A 16,444-nucleotide genomic window follows, 5' to 3' on the forward strand; every position below is an offset into this window, starting at 1 on the left:
ACTCATTCACTTACTCAGCTTAACCTCATGCACAGACACCAAGGAACTATGGAATTACAGAGTTCACAGAGAACTCTGGAGTCCATCATCTGCCCTCCCATTTTATGGACAAGGAAACTGAAGCTCAGAGGGTTCAGTGACCTTTGTGAATATTAGAAGCACAAGAGAGGTTAGATGCAGACCCCTGAGATTTGCAAGAAGACTCCCAAAACACCAATGAGAGCATCTTAGGGCTGGTTACATGCCTCTGATAGAAGGCGGGGGTGAAATTTAGGTGCAAGGTGATGATGCAAGGGTGGGTCATAGGTTAAGAGGCTGCTGGTGTTGGTACGACTTGTGTAGCTGGTAGCGGTGTGTTGCAAAGATCAGTAATGTGTTTTGGGTAGGAGTGTAACATATCAAGCATGGTGGGAATTCCCTAAGAAACATTTTTGTCAAAGGTGCATTCTTTGGAAAATAAGGAAATAATTTTAATGGTACAGATGATTTTCTAGATGTGGGAAATGTGATGAAGGATTAAGTTTTGATACTGGCATGCATTCACTATGTTTGGCAAAGAGGCAAGAATTAGGGTGATATGTTTGCTTTTTACTTATATAATTGGAAGTTCTTTCCTCAGAATAACCAAATCCATTGCTAAAATCTGTTCTAAGACAACAACAGTTCAAATGATAAATAACCAAAGCCCAGGAGTCCTTGCTCCTCAGAGAAACTGGTCAGGTTTACACTTTAGAACAATTATTTTCCTGGCCTTAGCAGAAGATAGTGAAGAAATCAGAGTGTGATGTGACTCTCCTTCAAAGCTGACTCATAACTCAGGACCACCTAACTTGTTATTTAAGGGTGAGGTTAAGATAGTTTACCTTAGTTAAGGTTACCTTAGTTAAGGTAAGAATGCTGGCTGACTGACTTTTAGAAACACTTATCAAGTATAATGGTGAGAATCCTAAGAAATTCTAGTACTGAGAGCTATGACACTGTTTAGTACTGAGGGGTATTACTGTATTTACCAATTTTACCATTATTCACATATGCAGGGAGCCCAATGTGGGACTCGATCCAGGGACTCCAGGATCATGACCTGAGCCGAAGGCAGTCGCTTAACCAACCGAGCCACCCAGGCGCCCTCCTTGTAGATTTCTTTCAAGAAGCAAAATGTGCCTCTTTGCTGATAGGCTAGAGGCCATCTAATGTGAGTTCACCAGGTCTCTATTTTTCCTCTCTGTAACTCGTCTTTATCTCAGCCTTGGAGGAAAAGCCAGACCCCTTTTTCTTAACATAACTTCTTCTGTGTTCCCAACCATATCATTCCCCTGTCTAGTATTTTTTAGTTTCTCCCTCTCCATGAATCACAGGAAGAGAGACTCTGAGCATGTTTTAAACTTTTTATTTTTTAAAAATTTTTTAAAAAGATTTTATTTATTTATTTGAGAGAGAGAGAGAGAGAGAGAGAGAGAGACAGCATGAACAGCGGGGAGGGGCAGGAGAGAGAAGCAGACTCCCTGCTGAGCAGGGAACCCAATGCAGGGCTTAATCCCAGGACCCTGGGATCATGACTTGAGTTGAAGGCAGATGCTTAACCAACTGAGCCACCCAGGGACCCCTATTTTTATTTTTTTTACTATAAAATATAAAAACTACACCCAGAGTAGAGAACATAGTGTAATGAATTTACTGTTCCCATCACCTTCTTCAACAGTTATCAATACATGATCAGTCCTGTGTCATCTCTACTCTGACCCACGCTCTACTCCTTTCAGATTATTTTGAAGCAAATCTCAGACATCAAATATTTCATCTGTAAATATGTCAGTATGCATCTCTAAAAGATCTTGTAAAGACATAACCACAGTACATTATCTCACCTAAAAACAATGACAAGAATTCCTTAATACTGTAAAATATCTAATTGGTGTTCATGTTTTCCCAATTATCTTATAAATGTTATTGTTTTGTTTTTACAATGTGTTTGAATCAGAATCTAAATAAGGTTTTTACATTGACACTGGTTGAGATTTCTGTTAAGTATCTTTAAATCTCTAGGCACCTTGTCTTTCCATTCTTTTTCTCTTATAATTGTATGAGAAAAAACTGACTTGTTTGTAGAATTTCTCAAAGTCTGGATTTTGATTATTGTACCACTGTTCTGTTAACATGTTCCATTATCCCTTGTAACTCTTATACATTAGTAGTAGGCTTTATGAGACTCAGATTCGATTTATTCATGACAGTGCTATTTCATATGTGTGTTTTCCTGTCAGGAAGCCCATAATGTGATATTTTTTCTCATTGTTTGGTGATGTTATCAGCCATTGATGATCATTACTAGGGTCATTAGGAATTAGAAAACAGAGATCTTCTAATTCTATCATTTTTTTCTTCATTTATTCGCTGGCTGCTTCTTTAAAGAGAAGTTTTTCCTTATCAACTAGTTGGTTACCCAGATCATATAGGAAACTTGATTCTTCCCTTTATTGATCAGTTTTGGAAGTATAAGGAGGTGGTTCATTCATAGCATCCTCTAAAGGTGACCAATGAGATTTTAATTTTTAATGATCATTTATTCATATTTGATATTTTTCAATCCCTTTCATTTATTATATATTTGTTGATGCTCCACTTTGGCCAGGGGAGACATCCATAGGAGTCTTTCATAGATTCCTCATGATCTGGAATGACAAGATGTTTCAGTCTCAAACTGTACATTTCTTGTCCCAGACCTGGAATCAGCCACTTCTCTAAAGATGTTTGCTTCCTTTTAGTAGGAAATGGTAGAGACCAAACTGGGTGCTAGGACTACTCTTTCCTGATAGGTTGGTCCTCATTTCCATCCTGGGTTTTGAAACCAGACATGTGAATTTGAGTCCTCACCCCACCACTTGCCAGCTGGGTTCTTAGGCAAGATACTTACTATTGATGGTAGAAATGCCCTTTTACTTTTTTTATTTTGAAATATAACATATATGAAAAAGTAAGTAAAGCATACATGTGTAGTATAATAAATTACAAAGTGAATATCTATGTAACCACCACCTAGGCAAAAAATATGTAACATTTCCACAGATACTGTCTGTGTCCCTTTTTTATCACACATCCCTTCATCCTCTCTAGAGACAGTCACTATTTGCACTTCAATGGTTATAATGCCCTTACTTTACTTTATAGTTGGATCTCTTACAAATAGACCCCTTAGAGTTCCCTGTTTTTGAACTACATACAGGTGGATTCAATCTCTGTGTATTCTTTTGTATCTGATTTCTTTTGCTCAACACTGTACTTGTAAGATTTATTCACATTTTTGTGTGTAGCTGTGTTTTTTTCATTTTTGTTGCTATATATATCTCATTGTATGAATGCACTGCAATTTGTTTATCCATTTGATTCCAATTTTTGACAAATACAAATAAGGCACTTTGATCATTGTACAAATATTCTGATGTATAAATGCATGCCTTTGTTTTGAGTATATTCCAAGGAATAGAATTGCTTGGTCACAGGGTATATGTATATTGGACTTTAACAGATAATGCTGTACTATTTTCCAAAGTTGTTTTGCCAACTTACTTTTTAAGAAAAAGACCCAATTGGGCTTCCTGCTTCTCTTCTTAAAGACAATTCAATGGGAAGCTCTGAAAGAGAAAGAAGCTAAGACTTGCAGGGGTTACTTTAATCTGTGGTAATGAAAAACAGCAATCACAGGAATAAATACTTGGAGCTTCCTATTCCCTGCCTCTTCTTTTGGAAATTGTATTGTTCTCTGAAATATAGTTCAAATAGGCCTCTTCCTTGAAGCCAACCCTGATTCCATTAACTAGAATGAGAATGCTTGCTAGGTTTTCCTTTGTTTTATAATTATGTGCAGTCTCATCATCCCCACTGGAGCAGGCACCAAGTCTTAATGTTTTTTTTTCTTCTTCAGAGTTTTATTTTATTTTATTATTTTATTTTATTATGTTATGTTAATCATCATACATTACGTCATTAGTTTTTGATGTAATGTTCCATGATTCATTGTTTGCGTATAACACCCAGTGCTCCATTCAGTACGTGCCCTCTTTAATACCCATCACCAGGCTAACTCACCCCCCTCCCCTCTAGAACCCTCCGTTTGTTTCTCAGAGTCCATAGTCTCTCATGGTTCATCTTCCCCGCTCCAAGTTTTATTCCCTACTCTCTGGTACAATTCCTTTTAATCAAAGAAAAGAAGCCTGTCAGGCAACAATGGATGATAATTCAAGAATAAAAACTAAAACCTTCATTTGTTTAGTAAAGGACACTGGGTTTTTTCCCCTCACTTTTGCGGGCAGAGTGTGCACCACTGTGTTTTGTGAGGTCACCACAAAAAAGTTTGGGTAAAATATTTATGGCTACTTCTATTTCCAGTTCCTTCAAAGATGCTTTGTATGTTTTGTGATTTCATTCATTGTATGGCTGTTTTATAGTGTTACTATTATATTGTGATGTCTATGTGTAAGTTAAATAGTTATTGAGTCAAAGGGATTTTTTAGTGTTTTATTATTCTTACAGTAAAATAATTTAGTCAGCAAATCACCTACCAGGTTCCTGTATGCAATTTACAGAATGAAAGATAGACACCTAACAATTCAAAAATTAAAAAACAGAATACAACCATAAATTAAAGTGTATCCTTCCTACCTTGTAAATAGCTGTAATTGGTCTCTGCCCCACGAGTGGTCAGACTTCCCCTGTGAGTTAATAGAAAACTAAGGTAACACTGTTAAGATTCTTAAATGTAGTTCAACTTCACATTGCTTTTAGTGGAAAGGGTTGATTTCTGGAGCCTGTGTGTGTGTGTGTGGGGGGGCACACATGTGTGCACAGGCGTGCGTGACATACCTGCATATCTGTAGGTGTCTTTTCCCTATTGATATTGTCCTCCTAGGTTGGTTTCTTATATCTTTGCTTTTCATATTTTAAGATACTGCTCTATGATTGCAAATGGCACATCATCATTTCCACACTGGGTATACAGAGCACTTTAAGTTCCTCAATTTGACATATAGTTTGCAATTGTTGTCTTCACTTGTTATCACCTTGCCATATTTATGCCTAGTAGGCATTACCCAGATGAATATGAGTGTACTTTGGCCTGAGCTTCTACTTCTCACACTCAGAGAGGCTGCCATGGCCATGGCCAAAGCCCCTGCTAAAGGGTATGCGCAGGTAATGATCCTCTGTTCCACATGACCTTGGAACTCTGATCATAGCTGATTGGATCAAAGATGAGCTCCTTCCTCAAAGACAGCTAGTCTTTAGGTGGCTTAGCAGAATATGAAATAGCCTCTTCTGAGTTGGGTTCCTCAGAAACAGGTCCTGGGATGCCTTGTATGAATGTGAAAATATGCAAATAAATCTAGAATTTGTCTTGCTGTCACAGGACTCTTGAGATATGAAGTGTTCTCAGAAAAAAGTAGTAGTGGGGACATGGGACAGGGAAGGAAAGTTAAGACAGAGAAGGTGGATGTCAAGCAAAACCCCACAGAAGATAACTATTACAGTTCTGCAGAGAGGTTTGGAGAGAAGTGATCACATCACAGACAAACCCATCAGGGGTGAGGGATCTGGGGTATTTATACTCCCATACTCATAAATCATTGGTTAAGGGCTGAGCCTAGGTATATAAATTTCCAGGCACCGCTGCTCTCTATGCATGCAGAAAAAACTGTCCTCATGCAGCCTGAGGGCAGCCCTTTGACAGTGAGATGCAGGTGTTGGTTGTTGAGAGTGAAAGCACTCTAGGACTGAAGTACACTAACATAGCACAGCCATCAGAGGGTATCTGCACAGAGCACTGTCAATGGGCCTACAGGCCTGGTGTGTGAGGTTGCTCAACAGGGACTATTGTGACTCATGGAGCTAATTTTATCCTCTCTCTTAGAGATCTGGATGTGACATATATGGAGTTAGTAACAATTGAACAGGCATCAGGATCCAGGAGCAAGAAACAGGAGAGTTGAAAGAATAGAAGCAAAAGTTTACAGAATTCACACTCTTTGTGGGTGGGCATGTGCTCTGGTTTCACTCAGCTTTACTCTCATTCCCCTGAGGAAGTAGGTATTTCCTTATTCTACCATTGCTTTTTGTAGTGACAGAATACCTTAAATATAAAATAAGGATAACAGACATGACCCCTTCGGAAGAAGCACATGGCCAGATTCTTGGGTTCAACTACCTTATTATTCTGCTCCCTCTGTTTTCTCTTTTCCTCAGTTGTCCATGTTGGGTGAGGTGTAGATTCCACTTGGGATGACTAACTAGATTATTACTGAACTCATCCTTCTGTGATTTTCAATTTGAGTTGTGGGTGTCTCTGATGAATTAGTCTAGAAGAAATTAAAGATGTGTTTGTAACATTTCTGTACCTCACTGGCTTCATGGTGGGCAGCAGGTAGTTGTTATAAACTGTGATTTGGCATCAATCCTTGGACTACAAATACCTCTGCCTCTCACCTTACCCCAAGTCCCAAATTCCTCCATTTTTTATGCATTTGAGCTCAGCACATTGGAGTTGTTAAAATGAAAATGTTTTCTGGAAATAACCCATATCAGTAATAAGGATGACACGACTACATTAATTTTTTTTAAAGGCAACAATATTCATTAAATAACATTTATTAAACACCTACTTTGTGCCTTACTTTTCTTATGGGGCTAGTAATAGTACCTACTTCATAAAGGTATAGTGAGAATTAAATGAGGGAAGCATTTAGATTAACACCTGGAATAATTCTAGTGTGCAATAGCTGAAATTTATTATTAAAATTGTTAGGTACTAAAGTCACTATTGGAGATATAAAAAATGGACAAGATATGGTCCTTCTCTTCAAGGAGCTCCGAGCCTAATGGAAAATGAGACATGTAAAGAAGCATTTATGATTTGGTAGGATTTAGTGCAAAACAGAGACATATTAATGCCAGGGTACTAGCTTAAAAGAGTGAACAGTTAATTTTGCATGAGTAGGTAATGAAGATTTTCCAGAGTTAGGAGGCCATGGCGTAACATTTGATACTGGGCACTGATAGAGGCTGTCAAATGAGAGTGGGGTGGAGGGCCTTCTAGTAATGAGACACAGTACAGTACATTTGGGAACTGGAGTGGATACCCAGGAGTGGAGCAAGGTCTGTCTGCAGAAGCAGACAAAGGTGATACTGGATAGTAAGGTGGAGCTATGTCAAAAAAAGGTTCTCTGTGTAACGTTCAGGAGTTTGGACTTTATCCTCTGCACAATGCAGACCACTGAAAGGGTTTGACCAAAAACATCAAAAAAGATGTAATCAGATTTACATTTTGAAGAGATGACAAGATGACTCTGGCAGCTGTGGACAAATGCCAAGTTGGTAAGACTGGACAAGCTGTTAGGAAAGTCCTGGCAAAAACAGGAGAGTGTTAATGAGGACAGTAATGATGGGAACAGAGAGGAGATAAGAGATAAGGCAGCTCATACAGAGAGACAGAATATAATAAGCTGCTATTGAAAGGGTTAGAGACATCATTATTATTTATGGTACAGTTAGACCCTTCCAATTATTCTAAAGAAACTTCTCATTTTAATGCCTGTCAATCCATGTATTGAGATTCTTTGCATTTCTCTTCAAATTTTATACTGTACTGTAGGGTTTGTAGTTTCCATCCAAATTCATCTCCATTTAAATTGTAAATATTGGAAGAGGAGAATAAAGCAGCAGTAGTCATTATGGCTTAACTTGTGTTTGCTGTGGATCCTAAACCCTGAAAAGTCTCAGAATGAAGAATTTGGGGAAATAGTCAAGGTAAAAATGGGAAATTCTGGAGGTATAAAGAAAAAAATGAGATAATAATGGTAATACATAAGGATTATATTGATATATGTTAGTGAATTGCTCTAATAGAATATTGGTACTATTTGGAAAGCTGTCAACGTCATCTCATATTTAAACTATTAAGTGCATGTTTAAGCTGTGCAAATCACTTGCATTCATTTCATGGCTAATCAATCCAGTCGGAAAGTGTTTGCCAAATGGTAATGGGATTTTCTCCAGCAGCCAGATACTTAAGTCACTAGACACCAAATTATGGGATAAAAAAAAATCAGCTCCACATCCCAGATAATTCTGGCGCATACCCTCTAACAGCAGATGTCTTTGTTTTGGACCATTTTGATGATCTCAGGAACTCTAAACTAATGATGCAAATTATTTTTTCATTTTAATTTTACATTGTAGATGGAACTATTGACTTTTAATGTAACATATTTTCTGTTGCAGCCAAGGCCTAAATTAGAGTAATAACAATGGAGAAATAGAGCAGGTGACATATTTTAGAGCTATTTGGAAGTGGAAAGTAGGAGCTTAAAGAATAAATTCCAGGCGTCTGAAGTGGGTGACTGGCAAATGATGGTGCCATTTGCTGTGATGAGGAAGACAGGAGGAGGGGGAATATTTAAGGAGAAGACAAATTCTGTTTTAGATTTGATGGATTTGAGATATCCATGGTATGGGTGTGGAGAAATTTACTAATCCCTTAAATCTAGAACTCAGGAGGGATCCATATTGGTGACAGAGGTTAGTGTACAGGGAGTAGATAAAGTTATATGAATGACTGAACAATGAAGAATTCTAGGGAATAGTAACATGGAAGGAGAAGAACAGGAGAAGAGAAGACAGAGGAGGCATGAAGACAGTGTAGAAGAAAAGGTGGAGGAGGGAAACAATGAAAGAATATTACTTATAGAGAGATGGTTTAAATCAGTGGTTTCCAAACTTTTTAAATTATGTATTCAATCAGTAATTTTTTGAACAATCCCCATGTATATTTACTTATGGATTATATACATATAATATTTTAATCTATATAATATCTATTAATAGATAGACCCTAATTTCATGACCTGAGCTGAAACAAAGAGTCAGACCCTTAACCAACTGAACCACCCAGGCGTCCCAAAGATGTATATTTCCTTTTTTTGACTTTGTAAAAAATGCATTTTGTTTTATTATTATTATTGTGTTTTTTGGCATATGAAAATTTATTATTGTCATGTTTTCACCATCAAAACTTATGATTTCAGTCTTTCCCTCTTGCCATTTCCATTCTCTCTTCTAGCCACCTCCCTCCACCACCACCTGGGTGTCTGATGCCAGCCCCTCCCACATCCTCTGGGATCCTATTTCCCTCCTTTCTCTAGAAGTTTCAATCACCCTCTTTACAGATTTCTGCCCAGTGGCCTGAAATATGCTCAAATGTCCCCTGTTCTACAACAACCTTTCTTGGTTATCTTTCCTTCCATCTCCACAGTTAAAAAAAAAAAAAAAGAATATATGTAGCCTCCATGTTGTCACTTCACTCTTGTCTCTCTCTTCTTTTTCTTAAAGTCTGGCTTGTTTCCTCTTAAAGGTGACTGATCTGGGAACTGTTTGCCCGCATCCTCTTTGGCATCCCTGGTTGTTTGCCACTGGTGACCACGTGACCACTGCTCTTGCTTGTCCTATGAGGACTGCACTCCTGATTGCTCTGCTACCTTTCCTTCCTGGTTGCTCTAGTGAACATTTGTCAGTTTTTGGCTGCTTAGCATCCTGACCCCTGTCTGTTTGGGGAAATTGCTGGGGCAGGGGTGTGGAGGCAGGCAGAACCCACAGGTCAGGGGAGGCTCTAACTCTCCCCTTCCTCCCTCCCCTGCTCCAGCTGCTAGCGTGACGGCTCATGGCCTGTGCCCTGTCAATCAGAGGCTCCTGCCCTGAAAAGTCAGTAATTATTTCTGCAGGTGGAAGTAGCATGAAGAATTCTCCTACCCAGAGCAACGGCGCAGCCTCAGCACACTGCTGAACATGCCCTGCAGGCAGCATTGGGTTGATGTTCTCACCAGTTACTACTCCTGTGGCCTGTGGGAGCTTGTCCTGGCTAAGAGCTGCTGGCCTCATGTGGTCGCTTCTTGTTTTCTGAGCCTGGTTCTCCCTTACCTGCTTTCTGAGAGCAAGCCCGTATGCTGTCAGTACACTCCTTTTCTGCCTGGGCAAGAGTCAGTTGGTTTCTGTGGTTTGCTCTTAAGATCCCCGGCTAGTACATTTCCTTTTCTTCCTCCCACCCCCTAAGTGAGGGTATTCCTCCTGGCTCTTTCTGTGTCCTGTCTTTTTTCACCATCCACACTTCATAGCAAGCTAGCAAGCTCATCTATTGCCTGGGTGTCAATTACCACCTTTATGCCAATTTCTCCTATATCTTTTTCCAGATTCCACTTTTCTCCTCAGCTTTGATCTAAGCTCATGCTTCCGAAGGCACACCCTCTTTTGTCCTTAAGATGCCTCAAAATGAACAGCAGACTCGCCAACTTTTATGTTGCCCCTAAATCCATTTCTCCTCCAAATTTCTCTTTCTTCCTGAACATACAAACTTTGGATTTTTCTATCTCTGCCATCCCTCCCATCCCCAAACAGTGCCACATTTTTTTCTTTTTCAGGACCAGTACCTCATAGTCTTCCTTTCCCTGCTACTGCCTATTACCTTGTTGTTGCCTAAACAATTGACCTATGCTCCCTACTAAGCTCCTCTACTTGTTCTCCTGAATCAACTTGACACATGTGGTCAGATTAAATTTCCTAAAACACAGTTCTGGTTATATCACCCTTTCTCCTGCCCCTTCATGCACCTTCGGTGCTTCCAGGCTAAAGTGAAAACTCTAGAACCTGACTCTCAAGCCACCCACAATCTGATCCTAACCTACTTCCCCCTTATTCATGCTATATGTGGGATTTTTTTTTAACATTTAATGACCTGACATCATGTTCCATATTTTCCCACCTCGAAGCCTTATGTTTTCTTTACATCAAGTGTCTTTCTCTGTAGCTCAACCCAAGCACCATCTTAAGTACCTAATCAAATGCCATCTCTTCCAAGAAGTCCTCCTCCTGGTCCCCAAATGAAGTACTTCTCAACCTTTAATATGCATATGAATCACCTGGGCATCTTGTTAGAATGCAGATTCTGATTCATTAAGTCTGGTTAAGGTTGAGGTCTGGGATTTGATATTTCTAACAAGTTCCTCCTTGATGTTGGAGGCTCCTGGGCCACTCTTGGAATAACAAGGCCCTAGAGAGAAGATATTCTTTCACTAAACCATAGGGCAAGATACCAGGGCCAGAACTGTATATTATTTATTTACAATATTCCATCATCTTTAAAGCACCCATTTTGCCTCCTCAAAGACAAGGGTTGGGCTTGGCTCATCATTATTTTAGTTGAATACAGTGACTCAATCAATTTATTCTAAATGAATTAAATGTGCTCCTTGTATCATCTCCTTTTCTTTTCTACTCCATGGTTACCCTCACTTCTTAGTTTAACTGGATTTTACATGGCTGTATCTATGGGAAGAAGAGAATGCCCCATATGTGACCTGTTATAGGTAGGGATGATCCAGCATGTTTAAGATAATGCTAATTTAATTGCTGTTATAGATCCCTATCTTAAATGCCAACAACTGAATCTACTCTAGCTCAAGCAGAAAAGTAACTTATGAAAGCATAAATAACTCACAGAATTGTCGAGAGGGTCAGAGACTACACAGCCAAGGCAGTGCATAAATTGTACCAAAGGATTCCTCAGCCACACCTTTTGGGCATAGACTGCAGTTTACCATGAACTTGAAGGTAGTCCTGGAACTTCAGAAACTACTCCTTCTGAGAGCTGTATGTGTCTGCCTGTCCCACCACAGTGGGTTCCTGTTTCTTCATGTCTGTGTTAGTTCCTGGTGTGTAACAAATTACCACTGAGGGGCTTAAAACAGAAAAAAATCTATTCTCTCACAATTCTGGAGGGCAGAAGTCTGAAATTAATATCACTGGCAGAAATCAGGGAAGGTGTTGGCAGGGTGGTGCTCCCGACAGAAGCTCTAGGGGAGAATCCATTCCTTGTCTCTTGCAGGTTGTGATGACTGTCAGCATTCCTTGGCTTATGGCTGCAAAATTCTAGTCTTCAAGGCCAGCATCTTCAAATCCCTCTCTGCTCTGTCATCACATTGTCTACTCCTCTTTGTGTATGTCAAATTTCCTCTGTCTTTCTCTTATAGGGATACATATGACTCAATGTGTGGCCCTCCCAGATAATGCAGGTTAATCTCCCCATCTCAATTCCTTCAATTTAATTTACATCTGCAAGGTCTTTACCATGTACAGTAACATTCACAGGTTCCAGGAATTATGACTTGAAATCTTTGGGGGCCATTATTCAGCTTACTACTGTGGTGTTTGCTTCTGAATTGAAGTGTCACTCATGTGCATCTCATTGGTGGAGCCTAGGTCACATGCCTGCTCCTGAGCTGCAAGGGAGGCTAGGGAGTGAGCTTGTCAGGAAAGGTGGCCAAAATATATGTCAACTATCAACTAAACTCGTCTCCAAAGCTTCATAAAAATGAACTTTGTGCCAAGATCTTTAAGCTAAGAGAAGCTACTTGTTGCTGAATGTTTTGGGCACCAAATTTCAAGCCTTGTGTCTATTGACAAGGAAAACCATCAGTTTAGAAAACCATTTTCTTTGACTTGGGGAGGGGGGATGGCAAAACAAAATACCAGGTATGATTTTTGGGCTGTATTCCTCTTTCGATCATAGGAAAAATCTGGCCCAGGACCCTAATATGAACAATTCAGTTAGATCCAATATTTCATTAAGAATGCTATTTGGTTATAATGTCATGGTAAATTCCATTTCTTATTGAGTCTGATGTATATCACTCTTGTGATGCTTAGCATTGTCCAGTAGATTTGTGGCAATAAGGACTTGGGCAATAAGAGGGAGACAACATCTGTTTCTTCAACTCCCTGAAATCTTATTTTCAAACAAACCAAAGGGTCCTTCTTGTACGTCCCTCCTTTTCCCCAATGCACATATGTCAGCAACTAACCTCCCCAGCTTATCTGTATGCCTGTTAGAAGTAAGGGTGCCAACTCTTATTTTCCTAATCATTCTGTCAAAAAGAAATTCCAATAATCTGTTAGAATGTGCCATGCCTTAGTAGTGTTATAGTGATGGTAGGCATCTTATAGGTTGCACAATGTCCAAATTACTGTGGCAGGAACAATAATTCTACATTTTGTGGTGTATATGTGTTTAAGAAGGGGAGAGAACCACTAGAAGTTATTGAGATTAGCATTTGTAGCAGCTTCATAGATGTCAGTGTAAATACATCTTGGGCTCTTCTGTGTAAATAATCTTCTGAGAACATTGTTTTTATTGTTGACACTTTGCTACAGGTTTCCAAGATACACTTAAAATTCAGTTTGTTCCCCTGACTGTGTTTTGTGAATCTGGCAGCATAATAAAAACTTTTGGAAGGCCCAGAATCAAAGTGATGAAAAAAATTAAAGTTCTAGGGAAAAATAATTTCTTTCTTTAACCTCTGAGGCTTCCTATTTCTTTGTTAAGAGAGATTTTATTTGGAAAGGGACTGTAGTGTTATGATCTGATGATTGACAGCGATCCCAGATGCCCCAAACACTAGTGGAAAGTTTGGGGCGAATTCCTGACCCTTTCTGGTACTCTGTTTCTCATTTTGAGATGAAAATAATAACCATGTCACCATCTTGTTTCCCGGTGCCAGTTACTTTCCTCTTTCTTAGATATGATTGGCATTTTCTGAAAAGTATATTTTAGTGCTTGTTTTTCCCTTGGGTTCTAGAATGGTTTTGTGTATACCAAACATCCACAAAATGTCCATTTCTTTTTTGTGTCCCCAAACCCCCTGATTTGATGTGACCTTTTTGGTGGAGGGTGGAAGGATGAAGGAGAGTTGGAGAGGTTTTGGAAGCTTCACTCTGTGAATTAATACTTCTGCTTCAGCATAATGTTGGTATTTGATCAAACATAAAAAGCTTCAAGCTTTTAAGGCCCTGCTGACACCAGCATCAACAAAGCATTGAAGCGGAAGCTTTCTGGTGGCTGATTAGAGAGAGATTTTATTTCACTAGCTTTAAGACCAAGTATACCTTTTATCAGATCTTTCTCAAGGATAAGCTACATCATGCATTATAAATCAAATTCAAGATCTTTAATAAAGGACCCTTGATAATTTGGTAATATATTATCACTATGTTTTGGAAAGGCGATAAATGACTGCTTTTTATAGTGTAATTTAAAATAATAATATGGATTACAGTTGTGTTCAGTCATGAAAGTATAATTTAACAGTATGGGCTTATAATAACCCTTTTTCCCTTGACAGTGTCCACTCTTATTTTAGCCCAAGAATGGCTTACTTGGGAATGATTTACTATGCTTGCTTTTAGAGTTTGGTAGGGCTGAACTTGCGTTTAATTGGAATTTTATGTTGTTGTCTTGGAAAAGCTTCGCACAAAAATGAAATTGAAAGCTGGAGAATAAAGACTGCTAAAGTGTGAGCCACTCCAATATCAAAAGCATGGCCCATGTTTGCAAGCTTGCTATATCAGGGCCTCCAGGAAATGCGTGGCTCATGAGATGTGGAATTGAAGAGAGTTTAACGAAGGAGCTATATTAAAAAGATGTGGGAAGGTTAAAGGAAGCAACAAGGGACAATGAAGCACCCAAGAACTCCATGCACCAGGGGGCTGTTACTACCCAAGGCCTGAAGAAGCCAGCAGTTCTGCTGTTCCTGGATCTGGAAAACACGGTAGCTGTGGGAGAGGAGGGGTGATGAGAGCTTTGGCATCAGTGGAGGAATGTGGCCACTGTTAAGTTACATTAACCAAGAGGGAGCCAAGGGGATTAAAATCCAAACCTTTCCTTTTTTTTGCCTTTGAATTTCCTTTTGGAGTGTCCCATTGAGCTGGACCCAACAGGAGCTAGATGGCAAGGAAGTCCAAGTGATACAGGCTGAGGCACAGAGGTGGGGCATGGATTTGGAGGAATATCCAGCACACATAGAAGACCGGAACAGACCTGATGCTAAGAGACTTTGCATTTATATCTGTTATGGATATGACCTATTAGAATCTACACTCAGTGGTCTTCCAGTTCCCATTCTTTTGCTTCCCAGTCATTACTAATGGAAAAAGGTTTTGTCAAAGTTCTCTTTTTTTCCTGTGTTATGTGACTTTCAGAGCTGTTTGTTTGATATCTTTAATCAGTTTGGAATGCAGTGTACTAGCTTTAATAAGAATGCATCAGTCTTTGGGAACATAGGACAAAACAGAAACAACCCAATCCTGCTACGATCCAGGACTGCAGGAGGAAGTCTTGCCATTCGTAAGATTTATCAAAAAAAGTAAATGGATAACTTCACTTTTAATCGTTTGTCAGGTAATCTATAGAGCACCTCTGGGGTTCCTAACTCCCCTTCCTCCACTCCTTTCCTTCAGCTCCCTACTTTTAGAACTCTCCTTGGGGCTCCTTCCCTGTTCCAGAGACTGGTTTAGATTCCAAAGCAGAATTGCAACTATGTCTCACCTTCCGAAGCGTCTGCATTTGCTGAGAAACCTATTTGCCCATCTCTGATTTTATGGCCCAGTAGCATGGCCCCTTTGGTTGTCCCTGTCTACCATGCCCCCAACTCCTCTAACCTCCGCCTCTCTTGTAGTGCTCTGGGGTTAATCAAACTGCAGGCAGCACAAACTACTGACAAGAGCTGGAAACCAGGAATCATGAGATCAGGTTCTGAATCCAACTTTGCCACCAATTAGCCATGTATCATTCAGTGGTCAAATTGAAGAATGTTTCTAAGCCCATTTTCATCATCTGAAAAACAGGATGCATGACATCAATCTGTGATCCCTCAAATACTACTGTGAAATAAATAGAATGAGAGCTGGTGGAAGAGGCCTAGTTGTCGTCACAGAAAATGGACGCTAAGTGGAGATGGGTTGGACCTTGAAGATCACAATTGTGTCCTGAGACCTGGTTCTTAATTTTAAGCCACAGAAAGTCACTCTTGTTTGGGACCAGGGGATGTCATGCCTTAGCTCCCCGTAACTAAACACCCACAGAAGCCAAGCTAGAGATCGTAATGCCAATCTAGGATTATTCTGCCATCCAAGTATGCACTGTCCATGTGTTCTTCCATCATTGCACCAGGACAAGTCCCTTTGGTCAAGATCCCCTTCCCAATGAGATCACCCACACTTGAGCATCTCCAAGAGTAACAATCTGGGGCCATCACTGCCCCTACAAAATCACACAGGAGACTGAAGTTGCTATCACGATGCCAGTGTATTAATTTACAATTAGAAATTTAAGATGAGTACTTGCACAATGAGCACCTTCTTTTAGGTGCATGGGAATTTAATCATAATCACAAGCCATTTCTTGTATCATAGGCAACCCCTCTCCTAGGGCCTAATATATTCAAAATCTGGAAGATCAAGCATTCTCTCCATACTAGGCAAACCTACACTGAGGACCCAAATCCTAGAGAGATTTTGGGCATGGAAATGGAATAAAGGAAATTATGCTTACAGCACAAGTTCGGATGCTTTAGTAATA

The sequence above is a fragment of the Neomonachus schauinslandi genome, chromosome 3, assembly GCF_002201575.2.
Source record: "Neomonachus schauinslandi chromosome 3, ASM220157v2, whole genome shotgun sequence".
Lineage (NCBI taxonomy): Eukaryota > Metazoa > Chordata > Mammalia > Carnivora > Phocidae > Neomonachus > Neomonachus schauinslandi.